Below are 23,215 nucleotides of genomic sequence, written 5' to 3'. Positions count from 1 at the left end.
TCAATGGTTAACAAACCTGACTAGGATCCATGAGGACTCAGGTTCAATCCCTGGCCTTGCTCAGTGGGTTAAGAATCTGGCATTACCCTGAGCTGTGGTATAAGCTGCAGACGTGGCTCAGATCCTGCATTGCTGTGGCTGCGGCATAGGCCGGTGGCTACAGCTCCGAATGGACCCCTAGCCTGGGAACCTCCATATGCTGTGGGTGCTGCCCTAAAAGACAAAAAAAAAGTGAATATATATATTATGTATATAATACATAATATATATATAAAATGTGCTTCTAATTTAGCCACTGCCTTCACTACTTTGTAACATTTATTAATAAAAAGTTATACATGTTCATTCTAAATGACTGGGAAATGATTTCAAAACTAAAAAAAATAATAACCTGATTCTAACTCAGCCACCCCTTCACTATTGATATTGTATATTGTTTTCACTCTATTTTTCTGAACCATACCTAATATTGAACCCCGCATTTCTAAACCTATACTGTTAAATATTCTTAGAAAGATTTTGTGTTTCCTAAGCAACCTCCCAAATATTTTTCTACATTTACCCTGGGAAGAATCAGGGGGTTTCTCAAGTCTGTGTGTGGGAAGCTGATGCTTCCAGAATGAAAGATGTGCTGAGTAATCTCAGAGACAACCTAGTCGATATATCAGAATGCATTTGTTTTTACCATCCTGCTATGCACAATCTTAACATATACTTTATCTCTCCAACTAGACAGTAGTGTTTGTGTGGGCTGGGATTATCTCTTAGAGTATTTGCATTTTCTATGGCAGGAGTATAGTGCTTGGCATATAGTCATTGTCAAAAATACTTGAAAGATTGATGTGTCAGGTCTCAGACTTGTGTAAGAATTTAATCACACACTCTTGGCCGCACATGTTTGGGGCTTGGCACTCAGTTTAACCGGCCTTAGATGAATAGGGATTTGAGGCAAAGCCACCTGGACCATCACCCATGAAATCTTGGGACTTGCATGTTGTAAACCTTTTAGACTCTTTCAATGTTAGAACCATAAATTACCTAATTCTTAACACCAATTACCATTATTTGATCCCTGAAACACTTGCATTAGTTGACCCCAGACTTCAGTGAGCTCATATCTGAACCTGAGTTATTATCCTTCTTTTTTTTTTTTTTCCCAATGTTCTAAAGGGAAAGTACCCTGAGGGTGGCCTTTCCACGAGGTGACAGTATGATGTAATGACACTCAGGTCACAATGTCATGAGCCATTGTCCAGAAAGTGATAACCCCCTTGTCTACCAATCTATTCTTGAATGCTAAGGTTGGATTCAATCTGACCAAATGGAAAGTGGCCAGTCAGGCTGAGATATTTACCCCAAACTGTCCACACAGAGTTATTTTAAGCAAGCTGAACAGCATGAAAAATCACAAAGCTGCAGCAAAACTCAATGCATTGCCCTCCTGCAGAATCAGTTCCCGTGACAGAATTTGTTTGCTGTATTCCTCAGTTTGCTGCTTCAAAAAAAAAGCAGCTTTTTTTTTTTTTTTCCTTCTTCCCCTCCTCCCTTCCCTGAGGGCCTCAGCTTGTGTCTGTGTGTAAGTCCTGGGGTCTTGGGTGTCAAATGTCAGGCCTTGTACTGAGCTGTCAAAGAGAAGAATGGGCTGAGATGATTGATGACTGGGAGGCCTGAAACCCAAACCTCCACTGCAAATGCTTCTTTTACAAAAAAGCTGGGGCTACCCACAGTGCCTATATTCAAGGTCACTTCGCATACCATTACACCCACTGCTTTCGGCTCCCAACAAGCCATGCCATTCACACAGGGGTTGACTTCTCTTCTCAGCCTGCTCACCCCCTCTCCCTTCCATGCCTCCTCTGCTCTCCATACAAACCCTTACCCAAACGTTGGAATACTTCATCCCAATCACATAAAAAAGATAAACAAAAAGATATGGTCTTTTTGTTTTGTTGTCTTATTTTACTTCAGGCTACATTTGCTCTGAGAAGCCATGGACTGGAGCTTTCTGGAGCACAAGTCAGATGACAAGATTATTAATGGGAGCAGGGCAATGTCATATCTGATTTCATGCATATTCATGAAGGGAGCCACACAGCTGGGACCATGCGCTGTGGAGAGGGAAAATAAAGAGCGTTCAATCCCCCACCCCAGGCATGAAGAATGTCATTGTGAAGATGAGGAGCCTGACTGGAAAAGTTTAAGTGACTGTATCCTTTATTTTGAAACGAGGGGGATAGAATTTGCAGAAACAACAGCAGCCAAATAACAGGGTTTGGCTACTCTGGCCAAACTTGGCAACTCAATTCTCATGTAGAACCTCACACCGAAAATCACCTGAAAGCTCTCCTGATGAAAGTATACATAGAAACAACCTTTGCAAATGGTGTCAACAATAGAAGTAAATGTGATGAGACAAAATAAAAAGGAAGAAAAAAAAAAGATGAAGAAGAAAGAAGAAATAAATGAACAAAAAATTCATCATGGCCATTAAAATATGGAATAGTCTTACAACAAAAGAGCAGTTATGATTGGTCATGAATTAAATAATGTAAAACTTTAGGAGGAATACACTTTAATTGGTGTACTAGAACCAGGATCAAATAGACTTTCAGATCCAAGAAAATAATTGCTGGGAAAGCATTTGCAATCTTAATTCTGTAGCACAGACACATGAAGAAGCTGTTGCCTGTGCCATAGCACCACTTGGGAAGTTCCACATGATATTATTGAGTCTCTCCACTGATCACAGCTGAGAGACTGACCAGTGAAGAAAGTTAATCACAAAAGTCTGATGGACATCCAACTGGAAAAGAAGAAAATCCTCAAGAGGCTATACCAGCGCTTGTAAAATAACAACTATAGTGAAGTCATTCCATTGGCCACCCAACTAAGCCCAACAGCCACGTGGAGGAGTGACCATTTGGAAAAGGCCAAAGAGCAGATGTCCCCAAACAATAAAAGTGGTCGTACTTTCCCTTTCCGACTTATCAATCACCTTTAAAGTTCACGCTAGGTATTCTATATAGAAAAGAACTCTAATGCAGCTTCACCTCAAGTTGTCAACACCATAAGGACATTAATTATAGTTGCATTTAATAATATTTATTTAATAACATTTTTTTCCCAAAGAGGACCAGCCCACCATGGAGTAGAGGCAGACATATACTAGACTGCTTTCCTTCGCCTCCTCAATCTGAGCACTCTACTGACATGACGTCTTAAAACCTTTCACATGCCCCTTAGGAAGCTTAGAAAATCAGATGTATTGGACAGGCTTACCAGTTAGACTAAAAAGTTTAATGATATTTGACCGGTGTTTAAATCTATACTGAAAAATGAATTAAAAATATGAAATAACAAGCACAAACATTCATTATAATGTTATTACAATTCATTGTAATGTTATTTACATCAGAAAATAAAACAAATAAAGTGAAGAAAGTGAGCTAAATGTTAAACCATAGACAGATGATTAAGTAAACAATGATTCATCAATGGGAAACAATAAGTTGATACTTTCATATTCTGATCAATTTTTGACAGGAAACAGGGGAGAATACTATTTTAGGGCTCTTTATCTTAGAATTATGTAAACAAAATACTATTTCAGAAATTTTGAGCAAATGTCAGTCATTGGCATAATGAGGCTCATGGTGTATATTAATGATGTTGCATATTGGGATAAAATAAAAAATATGCATCTACCCATTTAACATCTCCCATAAAATGATAAAATAGATGACAATAATTTGAGTCAATGAGCCACTCCGTCTCATACCTCCAGTTTCTTGTTCTCAACTTCATTTGGGAAATATTGAGTGAAAGGAAAGGGATGTCAAGAAAGTGGTAATTGTTCATTTGTAGCTTTATAAAACTAAATGATCATCTGATCCCAACTTTCCTTCTCACCTGAGTAGCCTGAAAACATTGACAGAAGATATAAGATTTTCAATTTTTGTAGGTGTGAAAAGTGACTTCTTTCCCCCTTCTTTTTCTTATTTATGCCATATGTCAACTACCCAAGTTTCTTTCAAACAATGATGTGAATTGCAGGGATCCAAATTGCAATCAACATAAGGTCGAAATCTGGAATTTTTTTATACCTAATATTTTTTCCTTTAAATTTCATCAAAAAATAGATATAGTAGTTAGTGAAATTTTATTAAACAGTTTATATTAATAAATACCAAATATTTTAATAGAATGCTAAAAACATTAGGTTTTATAGAATGTGAAAAAATGTATTAGGTTTAACATAAGATCTATCAACTTTAAATATATAGATCTAATAATAATAGAGAAATCACAGGGGAAATATGTGCTGGAATCTCCTTCCCTTTCCCACCTCTCTCTCTCTAGTGAAAAAGGAGCATCAGAAAAGACTATACACACTCACCATGCATTGCTACAAGCCTTGGGGGAAGTACGAAGAGAAGAAAGAGGAATTCAAGGAAGGTCTAGGAAACCAATTCTGCCGCCCTTATTCTCCTGCTGCCCTGAGAAGCTGGTTCTGTACTGAGGTGCCCCTGGCTGGAAGGAATCTCAGAGAAGCACCCATAAGGAGCGAGGTTTTGGAAGCTTTTGGAGGCTTTAGACCATGGTTGTCAGGAGTGGACTCAGGAGCTCCCCCTGCAGGAGAGGCTGGGCAAGAGCTGGATTCGACTCCGACAAGCCTATGAGGTAAAGGCAAGCAAGCAGTTGAAGCTGGGTATGTACCAGAGAACCAAGAAGATGCAAATACCAGAGTGCCCAGAACAAGGCAGGAGTTTTGAACTAAGGGTCAGGTAGAACAAGCTAGACACCAACAGTGAAGGTCAAGTATGTGTTATCAAGTGAGAGAAGGGAAAGCTGAGGTAATCTATGGCCCCAGCCAGGGAACCCCGGAGCTGCAGTTCTTAACCTTGGCTGTATATTAAAAACATCTGGGGAACTATTAAGACACACAAAACCGAGGCCCCACCCCAATCCAGTTAAATCAGAAACTCTGGAGGTCCGAGGCCGTGAACTGATATTTTTTACAGTTTCCAAATCTAAGTTTGGGGATAGCCTATTGCAGAGTGAGGGTGAGCTGGGGTTGGGATAACTGCAGAGAAAGGTCACATATCTCCAGGGAGCTTTTGGTCAGGCTGGAGGTAGTGGGCAACCACCTGGAGGTGGGAGCAAGTGGCCCCAGTTTTTACTTTGCTGCTTCTCTGCAACCAATATCCCCTAGCCTGGTGGGGGGCGGGGGTATAGTTACAGGGAACAAATATGCAGCTCATTCACATTTTACCCTGTTAGTGTCTTTACTCCTCAAAATTACATCAGGTAGATGGTTCCTAAAGATCCTATCACTACTAAATATGTGAGGAGGCAAGGGGGGATTATAATTTGGAATTTGGACGCAAATGTGTTTGAATGTTACCCCCATGGTTGTAGCTACCAAGACACCCAGCGCGCAGGACGACTATATCGCAGAGGTAAGGGTTGACTAGCTATTATCAAGGGGGTACCATTGTAATTATATGTGTCTTGAAGACTGACCAACTCATTATTTCTTGCATACCTCATCCTCCTTCAGTGGCAATGTGCTTCAGCAGTAAATGTCTGCTTGTCATTGTGAGTCTGGAACCTGTTCTCTCTTGGCTTTCTCACCTGTGAAGCAGGGATTACCAAACTGAGTTGTCTTAAAATACCGTGATAGCTGCAAATTATTTTCAAAACACAAACTGGTAATAATTGCATTTAAATATGTAATACTAGTGCTTTTCTTGGCGACAAATGTAAGAATGGCTGAAAATTTAGACTCCAACCTCAATATTTTTCTGGAGTGTTGGTTTCAGGAATGGCTTTGAGATAGGTGGCTCCTTTATATGCAAGTGAGAAAAAAAATTGGTGTAATACATATGTGATATTTTAGGTATGTTTGATATATATTATATTAAACATATTTGGTATATTTGGTATGCATATGTATCAAATATACATCATGTATATATATGTATCTAATAGCTAAGATGATAGCAAGAGAAAAGCAAGTTCTAAAAAATTATAAATAGCAATATGGCAAGTAGCAATATGGCAGGATTTATTTGTATCTATCACCATTTTTAGATTCTCTAGTGATTACATATACAATTAGTTATTTTCTATGGATCACATGATCCTTATCACAAATCACTTTAAATTAATTCCTGTAAGATATAGAAACTTTATTATAATATAGCTTCATTTACTCTACCTTTACTTTTTATTTTTACTGTCACATGTATTATAGTGATCTATCTTATGAATTCAACCATACTGGGTGATAATGATTGCTTTATGCAATCCTGTGCCTTTGAAAGAAGTGAAATGAAATTAGGGGGAAAAAAATTACAGTCTTGTGTACTTATCTAAATATTTAACATTTCAAATGTTCTTAATTTCTTCCTGTGGATTTGAGTCAATATCTGATGTTACTTTTAGCCTGAATAATTTCCCTTTATATTTCTTATGAAATAGATCTTTGCTTATCTGGCTTATTTTAACTTATTAAGGTGGATCTTCTTTGCCAATATTATAAATAACTAATATGATTGAGGTATGCTGCACAAATTTTAGTATGTTGCATTTTTATTAAAAGTATGATCTATTTTTCCTTTTGATTCTATCCTTGATCCATGAATTATTTAGATGTGTGTTGTTTAATTTCCAGATATTTGGATTGCCTACATATTTTTATTACTGATTTCAAATTTAGTCTTTTTGTGATCAGACAATACACTCTGTATGATTTTGATCCTTTTACATTCAATGAGAATTGTTTTATATCCTAATGTATGATCTGTTTTAATAGCTACACCATGTGTACTTGAAAATAAAATGTATGGTGCAGTTGCTAGACATAATGATCAGAAATGTTAATTAGATGAAGGTGCTTGATAGAGGTTTTTAAGACTCCTATTCTCTTACTGATTTTGTCTAGTTATTCTACTAATTTGTGAGAAATAAAAGTTGCTAAATTGAACTACAATAGTTATGGAATTATCTATATCCCTCCATCATTTTTCACTTTTTATAATTTGAAACCGTATTTCAGTGTATGCATATTAATAATTTTTACTTCTTCCTTCAGAATTGTCCCTTTTATCATATTGAAAAATTTTTAATCTTATTGAAATGTTTATTTTTGTCTCATAGTACTCTTTCTCTTTAGCTCTATTTTATAAACTGTAAGGTTTACTATTTTCTTGACAAGTTTTTTCCACTCATTTACTTACAATATGTTATTTTTATGTTTAAATTGTTTTTTATAGGCAGCATATCATAGTCTTATTGGAAATTATTCTAGCAATTTTTCTGCTTTGTTTTTAAATTAGTGTTTAAATTATTAATATTTAATATTATCATTGATATGGTTGGATTCATATCCACGATTTTAATACTTTTGAAATTTCCTGTTTTTTTCAATTTATCATTTTCTGTCTTCTTTTGAATTATCTGAAGATTTTTAAATATTTTATTTGTCTATATCTTCTTGTATTATTTTTAGTTATTGCTTTATAGATTTCAGTATATACATTTAATCTTTTAGCCTTAATATTGTATTACTTTATGAAAAATGAAAATCTTTGCAACTATATTAGTTCCTTTCTCCAAAACACTCTTCTTATAATCGTCATACACATTACTTCTAAGTACACCCAATACTTCAACAGTATAATAATTTTTGCTTTAATACTCAAGTATACATTTTCTATTTTACTGGGTAAAGATAATATTTTATGGTTACCCTGCTATTTATTATTTCACTTGCTTTTCCTTTATTCCTAAAAATTCATATATCTGGATTATTTCTTTTCACATTGAAGAAATTCCTTTTAGCATTTCATATAGAGCAGGTCTGCTGAGTTTATATTTTTTGAATTTTCATTTATTTTTTAATTTCTTTACTTCACCTTTATTTCTGAAGAATATTTTTACTAGAGGTAGAATTCTTTTGTGTGTGTGTGTCTTTTTGCCATTTCCTGGGCTGCTGCCGTGGCATATGGAGGTTCCCAAGCTAGGGGTCGAATTGGAGCTGCAGCTACTGGCCTACACTGCAGCCACAGCAATGCGGGATCTGAGCCCTGTCTGCAACCCACACCACAGCTCAGGGCAACGCTGGATCCTCAACCCACTGATCAAGGTCAGGGATCGAACCCACAACCCCATGGTTGCTAGTCTGATTCATTAACCACTGAGCCACGACGAGAACTCCTAGAGATAGAATTCTGAATTGACAGTTCTTTCTTTCAGTGCTCTAAGGGTATTAAAAAAAAAAATCCGTTATCATTCATTTTGTTCTTCTACTATATGTAATGCCACTTTTTTCAAGCTTTTTTCAAGACTTTGTCTTTGGTTATGAACTGATATCTATGCATTTTGTTGAAATTGAAATTTGTCAATCTTCAATCTGCAAATATATGTCTTTTACAGAATTTAAGAAGTTTTCGAACTATTATTATTTTAAATATATTTTTCAGCCACAATAACCTAATATCCTTCTCCTCGCCTTCTGAACTCCAATTACACATATGATAGATCTTTCATACTGTTCAAACTGAAGCTTTGTCCATTTTTTGAATCTTTTCTCTCTCTACTCTTAGAATAATTCTACTGACATACCCATAAGATGGTTTACTTTTTCTTCTGTGTTCACTGTTCTACTATTGGGCTCAACTAGTTTTTTGTTTGTTCTTTTTTTTTTTTTTCCTTATACTGTAGTTTTCAGTTCTAAAATGAACATTTAGTTTTTTTGTAGAATTTCTACTTCTATTGACAATTTCTCATTTTTATTACTCATTTCAAGTGTGTTTTTCTTTACATATATATTAATACGATCAGTTTTAAAGTATGCGTCTAATATATTTCCCGCATTTGGGGTTATCTCAAGTTTGGCATATGTTTATTTTTGCCACATTTAATTTTTTTAATTTTCTTTCTTTTCTTTTTTTTTTTTTTGTCTTTTTGCCTTTTCTAGGGCCGCTCCCATGGCATATGGAGGTTCCCAGGCTAGGGGTCTAATCAGAACTATAGCCACCAGCCTATGCCAGAGCCACAGCACTGCGGGATCGGAGCCGCATCTGCAACCTACACCACAGCTCACGGCAATGCCGAATCCTTAACCCACTGAGCAAGGCCAGGGATTGAACCCGCAACCTCATGGTTCCTAGTCGGATTCATTAACCACTGAGCCATGACGGGAGCTCCCTAAATTTTCTTTTAAGATTTATTGTAGTACAGTTGATTTACAAGGTTGTGATAATTTCTCCTGGTATGTCACATTTTATTTATTTTTGTTGTTATTTGTTTTGTCTTTTTATCAATTAATTTTAAATCGTACGCTGGATATTGTGAATGATAAGTTATTGGACACTATGTTTTGTTAAAATCCTTTGGAGAATATTATGCTTTGCTTTCAGCAAGCAATTAATCCAGTGTGGTTTCTGTTGTAAGTTGTGTCTTAGGTTCTGTGCAATCTGGTTCAATTATTAGATTAAATTCTCTAAGTCCTTGCTATGAAGATTCAAGTCTGATCTATGTATGAACGTCTCAGAAATTAGGCAGATATTTGTGCAGATGGTTCAGTTAAATTCTACAAACACCATTTGGGGTTTGTATTTTTTTCACTGTATACTCTTTGTGGACTACTCTGAAAGACGTGTATCATTCAATTCTCTTTACTTATCTAAGCCTTAACTAAGCTAATGTGGGTCCATCCCACAAAGATATAGCTCATGGCATAGGCTAACTTTTTCATGTTCTTTTTTTTTTTTTTAATTTTCCCACTGTACAGCAAGGGGATCAAGTTATCCTTACATGTATACATTACAATTACATTTTTTTTTCCCACCCTTTGTTCTGTTGCAACATGAGTATCTAGACAAAGTTCTCAATGCTACTCAGCAGGACCTCCTTGTAAATCTATTCTAAATTGTGTCTGATAAGCCCAAATTCCCAATCCCTCCCACTCCCTCCCCCTCCCATCAGGCAGCCACAAGTCTTTTCTCCAAGTCCATGATTTTCTTTTCTGAGGAGATGTTCATTTGTGCTGGATATTAGATTCCAGTTATAAGTGATATCATATGGTATTTGTCTTTGTCTTTCTGACTTACTTCACTCAGTATGAGATTCTCTAGTTCCATCCATGTTGCTGCAAATGGCATTATGTCATTCTTTTTTATGGCTGAGTAGTATTCCATTGTGTATATATACCACCTCTTTCGAATCCAATCCTCTGTTGATGGACATTTGGGTTGTTTCCATGTCCTGGCTATTGTGAATAGTGCTGCAATGAACATGCGGGTGCACGTGTCTCTTTTAAGTAGAGTTTTGCCCGGATATATGCCCAAGAGTGGGGTTGTGGGCTCATATGGAAGTTCTATGTATATATTTCTAAGGTATCTCCAAACTGTTCTCCATAGTGGCTGTGCATGTTCTTATATACAGAGGTAGATGATCCTCCTGCTTTCAGCATTTATTTTTCAATAATATCTTACCTTGAGGGTCCCTTTCCTTGGTTCCTTTAGCCAGAAACTCAGGGTTTCATTCAAAGTTTTAGATGAAGTTTTCTTTGCTATTCCCACACTATGCTGTGACTGGGGCATACAAGAGATAATGTATGACAGGAAAGGAAAGAAAAAATTTGCCAGGAAACTTATCTCTATGCAGTTACTTCTCCAAGTTTTTGCCTCATTGAATCTGCCTTTGTTTACTTTTCAGAGTCCTCAAATAGTCATTTTTGTATTTTGTCCAAAGATTTCAACTGTAATTAGTGGAAGGAATAGGCTAAAGTAGATCTTAGCTATCATGTTGATAGCTTCCAATTTCCTACACTATAGAAAGTTGTTTGGTTGCTATGTGAAAAATATACATGAAAACAGAGCTGTTGTTGAATATTTTAATCTAGATTAAAGCTCAAGGTGGCAATAGGGACAGAACACAAAAATGGATTAAGAGTAAGAATTGGCAGGACAGTGGATAAGAAGGGTGGGAGAGAGGAAGAGTCAGGGATGAAGCCCTGGCTCTGATTCAGTTGGGCATACATTTGGCAGGTCCCTTCATTAAAATGGAAATAAGAGAAAGAATCTGGGGGATGGGTACAAGATGGAAATCTGACTGTAGACATGTCAAGTTGGGATATCCATGGGCCATCCTATTGGAGAGGTTCAGTAAGCAGTTGATAGAGTCACTGGCATAAAACAGGTGCTTCATACATACAATGAATAAGTTAAATTAAAATTTACCTTTATCAGGAAGCCGCTATGGGACTCTCTTGGACTTTAATGTAGGCTATTAATATATGTTTCAGTTTTCCTCTGCTTTACCTAGCAATGAGACATTTGATTAACTGATGGAGCTATTGACATTTCACTTCCTACCAGCACCATCAGTCCTGATTTAGAATTTAAACATTACAAATGGAATCTGCAGACTAGTGAAGGCATAGCTATTTGTTCCATGCTGATGGTTTCTTGTTCTCAACATTGAGACTTTGGAGATTTCATGGATGACATTAGAGTTACTCTGTACTTGTAGCTGTGTACTAAATACTAAGTTGATGCCTATTGAATAGTTTACATGTTACATTTGCAATAGTATGATAAAAGGACCTAGTAATGAAAATGGTATCTGCACATCACAGAAAGTAAGGTAGCATCTAATAATTGTCAATAATATATAGAGACAAAAAGAATTAGCTAAATCAAAGGGGCAGAAAAAGAAGGACTAATATTTATTGAGGGTTTTGAAAGGGCAACCTGTTCATATCTGTTTTCATATTCAAGCTTCATATAATCCCTTTAGACAGATATTAGTATATCTACTTTGAAAGTCAAGTAATTGAGAATAAGAATATGGAACCACTTGACCAAGATCACATAGCTAGGAATCAGCAGAATCTAAAGTCAAACTCATGCTAATAAGACCTTCAAAGGAGATATTTGAAGATATCCTTGTCCTATGTTAGCCTAAAAATTTGAACATCTGCATAAGTGATTTCAAATTTTAAACCATTTAGTATTTCATCTGTGCCTTCATAAAAATCTAAGGACAAGTTAGGACTTTAACATTACAAAGTATTAAAGCAGTGCTTCTAACCACTACTTATGATTTGTCATCCTCATAGTTCTTTTGGCTAGAGGAAAAGTTTTCTTACACTCAGTTTTGTCCAGATATATCAAGGGCTCTTTTGTTTTGTTCATTTATCTGTTTTAGATTTAGATCCTATTAAAAACATCAAGCCAGACAACTGTACTTAAAGCCTAGTATTAAGGCCTAACATTCTGTGCTGCCTTGACATCTAGGGAAACTGAGAGGGCCTTGAATGACCTAACTTCAGGCTTTCCTCCCCACTGTGCTTTCAGGGATAAAGTCCCTCGGCCAAGCAAGTCTCCCTATCAAGAGGACCAGGCACAGTTCCTACTTATCTCTGAGTAGCAGATTTTAGTTCCCTGCCAGCCTGTGGAATTATTCAAACAAGCCAATCACATCCTCCTGTGGGGACCATGAGTCACCTCACCCTCTTGATACTACAAAGACTGCCTCCCACAGACTTACATTTTCACTCTGTTCCTGAGTGCAATTCCTAAGTGGCCCTGTGGGTCTTTATCCCCCCCAGGCTGTGAGTGTATATGACTAATACACTGCTGTCATCCTCATCTGCCCAGTGCCAGGTGATTTATGATTGGGCATTCTAATAAGCCTAGGGTGGGAATTCTTCCCTCGTTAATGAAGTAAATAGGAGGTAATTGAACCAACAACATCATCAAGGAATACCTTTTATTAAGTAAGTGTTTTTAGTGTAATTTCGTTGACTCAGGAGCAATCCAGAGTTTCAGAGAAGCCCTGGAACTTGTTGACCCCAAAAATGGTCTCTTTCACTGACTCCTGAGTAAGAAATCAGAGGAAAAGGAATAAAAATACTTAAAATTCTACCTTTGGGATTAAAGTATACACACTAATATATATATAATAGATAATCAACAAGGACTTATTGTATATCACAGAGAACTCTACTCAATATTCTATAATAACCTATATGGGGAAAGAATCTGAAAATTCTATATTTAAAAAAGTTTATATATATATAAACCTAATCACTTTGCTGTACACCTGAAACTGCCGCAACAGTAAATCAAGTATACTCTAACATAAAATAAAAATTAAATTGAAAAATAAAGTAAAAGAGAATTATTTTTCCTTAAAAAAAATGAAGTCCTACCTTGTTTTGTTGTGCCTGCCTTATGAGTTGAATGGAAAAGTATAAGCCTGGAATCTAGAGTGTTACCTGGTAGGTTAATATAGCGTAGTGGCTAATAGATCCAGGAATTAGATCTATTGGGTTCAAGTCCTAGCTTCCACATGCACAATCTCTGTGACATTGTCAAGTTAATTAAACTTTCTGTGACTCACTTTCCTCTTCTACATAGTAAGAAAATAATTATACTTATGGCATAATTGTAAATATGAAGATCATGTTTTTAAGTAAATAAAGTGTTTGTCATAGTGCCTCTTTTTTGGTAAGTGTTCCTCATTAGTAATGCTAGTATTATATTAGAATTAAATACTATTAGAATTAAAATTATTAGAATCCTATGATGTTGAACCATATGAAGTTGATGCTTTTTAGATGAAAATAAGGTTAAATACAAGCAATTTCATATAGTTAACTTCATTCATTTTTATGCTCTTGGTGCTCACAACTGAGAAAAGAAATCCTGAAATTCTAAATTATTACTAATTTCTGACTCTGGACAAGTATTTTATAATAAATACAAAGTGTTGCCTTCTAATCACTGATATTCCACCTTGTGTGATTGCATCAGGTTCAGCTCTGCACAGTGGCAAACAGGTAACAACTGCATATTATTTAGAAAGAAAGAGCATTAATAATAAGGAAATGCTTTCGATTTTCATGAGAATGAAGTTCCACAGCTACCTCTACAGTCATGTTCTTATATTCTCTGTTCATCACATCTCTCTGGGAAATTTTTACTGAGTGGAAACCTGTATTCCTTGCTTTGTCACCACTTATGTGACGCTGGAATTATTTACTTAGTACTTTCACATTTTCATTAACCTTGTAGATCTGGATTCAATGGGCACTTTCTGAACTATTGGCCACAGCAAATTCTCCATATAAAGACATTGAGGTAGGAAGAACTTCCTGGTCTATGTCTCCAAGTAGGTAGAATACAATGATTATAAGCAGCAATCCTAGATTAGCCTGATTTAAATTAGGTGTGGAGAATGTGAACAGGAGGAATTAAGCAGTCGCAGATTCCCCATCACACACAATTCATCCGAATCATTTGTTAAAACAGACTGAATATTTTTCAAGTCCCCTTGGAGGGGACGCCCTCATTAATAGTAAGTCACTACTCTCCTAATATCATACTCACCTTTTATATCAATTTATAGGTTGTGACTTGAACATTAAATTTGATTAGCATATAGTATGGGTGCATCTTATCTACCCCAAACAATGTACAAAAACAATCAGGATTAAAACAAACTTTAAAATTTCCATGATTTGTAGTTTATTGCATTTCACGAAATAAGATCCATGTCACTAAACACTTTTAAAATAAAACCCCAAAAGGAAATTCTGATTCATTATTCTAAACTGATTCATTAAAGAAAATGAGCAAGAATGAGAATTTGGACAAAACTTTGTGGAAGGACCAAATGGCTGGGCTCAGTGGCAGCTCACATTTTTGCAGCATGCTCAAATACAGGCTGATGACATTGTTAAATATAAAATCCTATATTAATTTTTTGTATTTAAACTATTGCCTCATGTCTACAATCAGTGGAAGAGTGGACAATGTAAAGCATTAAGAAATGCCACTTTTTTCTCACACCAATAAAGCAAAGAAAAATCCACGGATAGAGATTATAGCAGTGTAAAGAACATGACTGTGAGATCAGAACAGAGGAAATAGCATGTTAATGACATTCAATATTCTCCCTGTGTCAAGTCATCAGCATTTTTATTGCCACTATTTCTCAGCTTACACTATTAGAATTTATTGAGTCAATCTGTCTCCATCACCTGTGATATAATATATTTTATTCAATAAGATATGGAATAATATTTATCTTTCAACTCCAATGACTGGCTTTCAGGACAATAACTGCTTATCAACCAAGCATTACAAGAGGAGAAGAGGTTGTACGTTTTAATATCTGACCTGAGGGTTGTCATTTTAGCATCTCTACACTTGGTATTAAGAAGTGCAGATTTCAATCCAAGAAATCACTCAGATTCAGTAGTTATGGCAAATGATAGTATCAAATCACATTTTAAAGTTCCAGCCGAGGGATGCATATTGCTAGAAGTTGAGGGGGAAAAAAAAAAAGCCTATACTCTAAAATTTATCCGATGAGACATTTGCACTGGGTTCTCTTTACCAGAATGAGAATCAGACTGATACTTCAGTGTATTTATTTCATAAGAAATACAGGAATGAAAAATGGATTTTTAAAAAAATGCCTCAAATAGCCCTTATTGAAAAATCAAGGTAAAGTGTAAGTTCTGTCTTCGAGTTGTCAGTCTAACTCTAGGTGCATTCAGGAGTAGACATTGTGCCTTGACTTTCCATGTCATCAAAGTACTTGATATTTCACTGTAGCCATTTGGAAGGAAAATTGCATTGTTGATGGCTGCTTGATTATGGGAGGCATAGAGAGTTGAGAAATCCTGCAACAGAGTTAACCAAACTCTCGCTTTTTTTTTTTTTGCACAGCTTAGGTTCCTGTTGCTCAGCTCAGGTAATTTTGAAGAAGAATTAATTATTTTATTCTCCTATGTGCTTTGATAAACATTTATTTCCCACCTGCTTCTTTCTAGCTCTCTCCAAGAAATCCCACGTCACTGTGTAGACAAAGGGCTGTCATAACACTGACATGATTGAGTTGGTATTTGGTGGTTTCACCTCAGAAACGAAGGGGTCTAGAACTCCTGCTGGTAAAAAGCACTAATTTATCTGCTGTTAGCTTTGCTCACCAGGAAGTCCCCTCTCCCAGCCAGAGAGCACAGAACTGCACAAGAGCACAGAACTGCACACAAGCTACTTCCTGTCAGGCACTTTATTGTTTGATTGTGTCAACTGTTGCTGACCTGCATGAGTAGGTCAGGCAGCAGGTAAAACACAAAGATATCAACCTTCCAACCAGCACATGTCATTTCAACATGTGTCATGTTAATACCATGTATGCCTGGTGCAGCCATCTTTATTACTCCCTGCCTTTTTCAAAAATTTCAGTCTGAGCTCTCATTATAATAATAATCATTATTATTATGCCAATCACCTTTCTCTGTCCAAACCACACTCACATCTTTGTTTATTCTTTACTGCATCTGGAAGAATGTGAAAGAAATCGGCATTGGAATCATCCAATTTGAATCCAATTCTCAGTTGAGATATTTACTAGCTGTTTGATATTAAGTAAACTCATCTCTCTGAGCTGCAGTCCACTTGTCAGTAATACCTGCCTTTAAGGTGCTATGATAAAGATAAATGAAATAATCGATATAAATGAAATCATCGATGTAAGTGGACTGGTCCCAGGTCTGACTCACAGTGGGTGCACTTTTTTCCTTCAAAAGAAAGAAAGAATAAAACTTAAAACTTTGGGGTTATATTATGCTCTCAAAAGAGAAAGAAAGATTAGAGCATTGTTTTTTGGTTCATTTATTTACTTATTACTGCACAGGAAGGGGGTGATGGGAAGGAGGAAGTGTGGTTAGGAGAGATCATAACTTAACCCCACTGGGAATTGCTCTAAGTGTGTGTTTTGTGTATCCTACTTATATCTTCTTGGAGTCCCAATTTTAAAAGCATGTCCTTTCTTTACTTTGGCACCACACAAGACGGTAACAATAGGATTAAAAGGAGTGTATCTGGTTTAAGATTTGTCTTGAAGCTTTAAGGAAGTCAAAAGGAGGTGTTATATTCCCGGCTTAGCGGGGGAGCTCTTGGCACAGGAAACCTCGGCCTGAAATCCTTGGCTGTCCTCCATAGATTTGAGGTTGCTTTGTTGTGTATATACTTTTGTGTGTTGGTGTTGGGGGTGGGAGGGCAGCTAGGAAAGGGGTGTGACTTTAGGGAAAGTGAGTGGAATCGGCATATCTGATAAAAAGGTGTGTGGGTATGGATCAGATCCTGATTTCTCTAGTGACAGTCTTGTGTACAAATGTCCCCTCTACTAATCCCAGGAGGTTTCTCCTTGGACAAGTTCTTCAGCCCCAAGGCACTTGATTTATCTGTAGAGAGGAGGAGGCCAACATATATCTCAGGGATAACGAATGAGGAAATACATATAGAGTATATAGAGCAATGACTATTCAATGCATAGTAATTCCTTTTTATCACATGACTTCTTACCTTACTTACATGCTGAGAGACCTGCACCTGGGCACTCACAATATGACAACTACTCCCCATGAAGAAAAGTTGAACAATTCAAGAGACACCTTAGACCTTAGGCTTTCCATAGAGAATTCATTTCAAAGCTTCTCTCCCACTAAATGGACCTACAGTTCATTAGACCATATGTCCTCACTGGATGCTCAAGCTTCACAGTGGTTCTGTGAATGCACAAGTCTCTTCCTCGTGTATATAACAATGGGCAACCCCACTCAGCACTGAGGCCAAAGTCAACCCTTAGTTGACCACAGTGTTATAATAGAATGGTAGCTTATTGAATTTTCATTTAAGAACCTACTAAGTGCCAGACAGTGTTCTAGATGCTGGGTACGCAGAAGGAAATAAGATGTACAAAGTCCCTGAACTTCAGAGTTCATATGTCAAGAGATGGAAGCAAAAAATATTATTATCAAACACATACAGGAAGTGGTATCTGGTGAAGATAAAATTCTCAGAACCAATGAAGGCAGGATAATATGAGAGAGAAAAAGATGAAAGGGCCTAATATAGGCAGAAAAAGCTCAAAGAAATCTTATCTGAAGAGGTTACACTTCTGAGCAGAGATCTTAATGAAATAAAGGAGAAATCCAGGCAACATTTTGGAGGAAGAAAGAAGCCAACCTGATATGTTGAAAGAATAATACAGAAGCCACTGTGACTGGGGCTGGAGACAGCCTAGGTCAGACAGGGAGAAATCAAACAGGTTGGATGTGTCAGAGAGGTAGGCAGGAGCCAGGAATGCCTAGCCTTAGAACCAGGTTAAGGAGTGTGACATGAAGCCATGGGTGGGTTGGAATTAGAGAATGCTGTCACCGATTTTATATTTTGCCAAAATTATCCTGGCTGCTCCATGTAGAATTGAGGTTGAGTAGGTAATTATGGGAAACTTACTATTTTAAGCATTGTGTAATCAAGGCAATGTGATTCCATGGTGAGCACAACAGGGATGCAGATGGATTGTACAGTTTCCCCTCCTTGCTAGTAGGCCAATTCTAGGCAAGTTACCAAACTTTGAGCCTCAAAGCTCTCATACATCAATTGAGAAGAAGATCATCCACCCACAAGTCTGCACTGAGAATGTGATAAAGTGTATGTGTTAAGTGTTTAACCAAGTAGTTGGAAAATAACAAATACTTAAAAATGTTCATTCCTCCTTCCTTGTCACCTCCATCACTTATTCAGTTAGATAAGCCTGGCTAGGCTTTACCACAGGCAAGATGGTCATCAGAATGTGTGAACTTGGAGTTCATGTTGTGGATCAGTAGATATGAACCCCACTAGCAGTTATGATGATGCGGTTCAATCCCTGGCTTTGCTCAATAGGTTAAGGATACCATGTTGCCATGAGCTGTGGTGTAGTTTGCAGACATGGCTCAGATCCTGCATTGCTGTGGCTGTGGTGTAGGCCAGCAGTTACAGCTCCGATTCAACCCCTAGCCTGGGAACCTCCATATGCTGTGGGTGTGGCCCTAAAATAAAACATTAAATAAATAAATAAATGGATGTGTGAACTCTCATTCCCACCCTGGGAAAGGGGGCTGGTAACACAGAAAACTTGCAGGACAGAATCACAGTGTCTAACTGCTGAAGGATGCCTGGAGCGAGTTCTGGAGAAACTCAAAGGAGAGCGTGAACATGCTTCATCTTTAGAGATGGCTTCAGAAATTTAGCAAATATTGGGAGTTCCCGTTGTGGCACAGTGGTTAACAAATCTGACTAGGAACGATGAGGTTGCGGGTTCGGTCCCTGGACTTGCTCAGTGGGTTAAGGATCCGGTGTTGCTGTGAGCTGTGGTGTAGGTTGCAGATGTGGTTCGGATCCTGCATTGCTGTGGCTCTGGTGTAGGCTGGCGGCTACGGCTCCGATTAGACCCCTAGCCTGGGAACCTCCATATGCTGTGGGAGCGGCCCTAGAAAAGGCAAAAAGACCAAAAAAAAAAAAAAAAGCAAGAAAAAAAAAGAAATCTAGCAAATATCAGAGTAGTGGTGGAGGTAAGGGCAGCGGGCAGAGGTGGGGTGGGGTGAGTTTTAGTCTACCTGTTGAGAAATCTGCCTTTCGCTCAGCTGAGAAGAAGGTAATAATTGTCCTCAGAAGCCACAGTTTGAGGGAATTCTATCACTAGTGATGCCTTTATTTGAGGAAACAGGTCTCTGACTCTGATGTATTTTAGTTACCCATGGAGGCGTCTCATACAAGGAGGAGTGTGGCCAGGGAAGGCAGGGGAGAGAAGAGAGAGGGTAGAAGAGCATATAAATGAAGGAAGAGAAGGTATTGCCTGGTCCCAGCACATCTTATTTATTCTCATACGATGGGAGAAGCATGGTCAGGAAGACATAGTGGTAGATTTCAACAAAAGTAATGGTTACCATTTATGAAAAGTCTATGGTAAAAATTCCTTGTTTAATTTTTCAGACACACATTACCTGTCACTAGGTCAAAACCATCATCATGGTTTCTCTTAACCCAAACTTCAAGAAGCTGCGTGCTCTGGACTGACATCCACATCCTATTAGGTGTCTGGAAAATCCATTTTCTACTCTATTTGTTAATAAATCTTAGTAAAGCATGAATTATAAAGAAATGCAATGTCTTAGCTCAGAGAAATCAATACTGCTTTTAAACACAAACTCATTAGTATTAAAGATTATTCCCATTTTTCATTATATTGAGAAAGAAAGAAAATGATAATCATATCAATGCATGTCATCCATTGAACTCACATGGTGTCAAAGGCATTGTCTAAAAAATTGAAAGATTCCCACAAATCATACATTATTTATTTATTTACTACCCTTTTTCCCAGCAATCCTTTCACACCCCCCAAAAAAAAATTTCTTCCAAAGGATATTTGAGACAGCTTACAAAAAATGCATATAATTCATAAGACAAAAATGGATAAAGAAAACAGACATATACTACTATTAAAAATAGCATGTCATATAAATGATAAAAGGAACAATTAATATATCATGTTCTTTGATAGTGATTGCCTTTCATTCTATAATCTAAAAGGACTCTATAGATATCAAGCTATTAATAGTCCTGTTATATTTGCCCAGGTAATTCGTTTTAGAGAAGATTAATATTCAACAAGATATCAAGTAATTTGAGATTACTGTAGAAACAATAAGTATTCTGGAAAACTGTTTTCCATCTTTTAGGCCATTTTCACAAGTTCATGTAAGAACTACAATAATAATTCTTAGCAAGAAAAGCTCACTGGAATATTGTCTGTGCATGTCGACCCAGTTTTATTCACACATATTCACATTTATTCACACATATACATATGCTTCTGTTTCAGTGCAAGTAGATATATCTATACTTGCTTTGTGAAGAGAGACAAAGATATTCCCAGGAGGCAGCTATGCAAGGAGGCTATCACATTTCTTAGTCCTTGTGGTGTGCAAGCCAGTACTGCCCCAAGACAACTCGACAAATGGCCTTTTGCCAAGAAGGATTTGATCACTGAGAGGCAGATACTTGTCCTCACCTGTGACCACACCTCCAAGGTAATTGTAACAAACACTGGGATTCCTTTTACGTAAAGATATAAAGGTGAGGTTACTTGTGTCAACTGGGAAGAAGAGCCAGGAGCATGGGGACCTTGCCAATCCTTTTACAAGGGAAATAAATCCACAAAGCATTCCAATGCCAACCAGTCAGTTCACCCCTTGTATAAAAGAACACAACAGCAGAAGTCTCCCAAGAAAGCAAAATACATTTTTTTAAAAGCACTCTAAAGTTTTAGTGGTGGTTTTTGCATACTGCATAAATTTCACTCAAATATTTATCATAGAGTATTGCTATTTTTTCTTTTCCTGGTTGTTCTTTAAAGGAGGAAATTTCATTAGCAAGCCATGGATATAAAATATGAAATCAAGATTGTCTACTGCCTAGGAGAAGCCAAACATCACTAAAAAGGATTAGTTTCTTTCACTGTCTAGAAATTTTTCATGGAAGACCTTGGCTGGCCTTTTGATATTAAAACTTCCTAACAAGTATTACACAGGAGTTTTAAATTAGAACTTGCTGTCACCGAGACAGTTATAAACTGTTAAATATGTCCTTTCTATGCTAAGCTCCTGTAAAGTATGCACATGGCCATGGCTGGGACACTCTTCCTGACAAGTAGCAGGGTGAGATCACAGCGAGGTTTGCAAGCTGCCAGCAAGGCTGTGCAGGTGGCCCCATTAAGTGTGTGTGTGTGTGTGTGTGTGTGTGTGTGTGTGTGTGTGTAATCAAAATAAGGCATACTCCTCAGCTTCTCAAATCATATAGTTCCTCCAATGAAAATTCATAGAAATCATGTTGTATCTTTCAATGATATCTACAAACGAAAGAGAGATTTTCAAATTAACTTTTCATGTATTGGACTAACTTAACATTGAGTTTTCTCAAATAACAAGAACTTTAAAAGTCATTCTACCTTGTCATTATCCATAAGGTAAGATGATCATCCATAGGGTCTCATCGTTTTGTTTGTTTGTTTGTTTGTTTGTCTTTTTGCCATTTCTTGGGCCGCTCCTGTGGCATATGGAGGTTCCCAGGCTAGGGGTCCAATCGGAGCTGTAGCTGCCAGCCTACGCCAGAGCCACAGCAACACAAGATCCGAGCTGCGTCTGCAACCTACACCACATCCCACAGCAACGCCAGATCCTCAACCCACTGACCAAGGCCAGGGATTGAACCCACAACCTCATGGTTCCTAGTCAGATTCATTAACCACTGTGCCACAATGGGAACTCTGGGTCTCATCGTTTTACTGACTGAAAAACTTAGTCATCACTTAAAAAAATTATTTTCCTATTATTTTTCACAAACCAGGAAAGTTATATATATGAGGTCAATGGCTATATCCTAGCAATAGGGTAGGGGAGCAGTTGTCAAAGCTCCACTTTTTCTCATTCCTATGTTTTGTTTTGTTTATTTTATAATATTTTCCAACAACAAATCTCTCCTTCAAAGTGTTGTTCTGAAGGTTGTATAATGAACTCCGCTTTCTCTTATCTGACCAGCAGAGCCCACAATTAGTGCTTAATTATAGTTTATGTGGCCACTTTGGCCAAGAAGAAAAGAGCAGCTTTGTTACAGTCAATGAAGTATTTAAAGCTGTGCCCAGGACAGGGATGGGTTTATTAAACACTTGGGTAAGCCATAATAAACTTACATTGATTGGGCAACTCGATAGATCTCTTTTATGTGCTGCTTACAAAAAAATCCAGGTAGAACTGAAAATAAGTGGGGGTCCTGTTGAATATGCTAACAGTGATCTCTTCCCTACACGGCCAGCAGAAAAGGAGAAACATAATCCCTTCCTCCAAGAAAAACTGACTCTCCAAAAATATGAGATATTTCCACTTCATGCTGACTTTGACAAAAAGGATGGAGGTGTGTCATATTCTACAGTAATAGTCATATGCCTTGAAAGGCAGGCAAGGCTCAGCACTTTCCATGCATATAAAGGTTCAATAAGTTATTCTGGGTCATAGAACAAGAATTCAAATCAAGGGAGTTTTGTTTCACAACATGATCACTTCAACCCCCCAGTTTTAACTTCCTCAACTTAAGTGAAAAAGGATGCTGCTTGTGTGGACATTTGCCTTTTATGATTTCTAAATCAAAACAAAATATTCTTGGTTAGTCTTCCTTCCAAAATTAAACCTTGCTGGGAGATAGAACCCCTGCCCCACCCTCTTACTGTAGAAGCTAGAGAGACTGGCTACTCAATTGCCCCAGGTTCTCTTGCAGCAAGGGCTGTGTGATGCAGGCTGGCACAT

The sequence above is a fragment of the Phacochoerus africanus genome, chromosome 9, assembly GCF_016906955.1.
Source record: "Phacochoerus africanus isolate WHEZ1 chromosome 9, ROS_Pafr_v1, whole genome shotgun sequence".
Taxonomy (NCBI): Eukaryota; Metazoa; Chordata; class Mammalia; order Artiodactyla; family Suidae; genus Phacochoerus; species Phacochoerus africanus.
Note: the sequence above shows the minus strand (reverse complement) of the source record.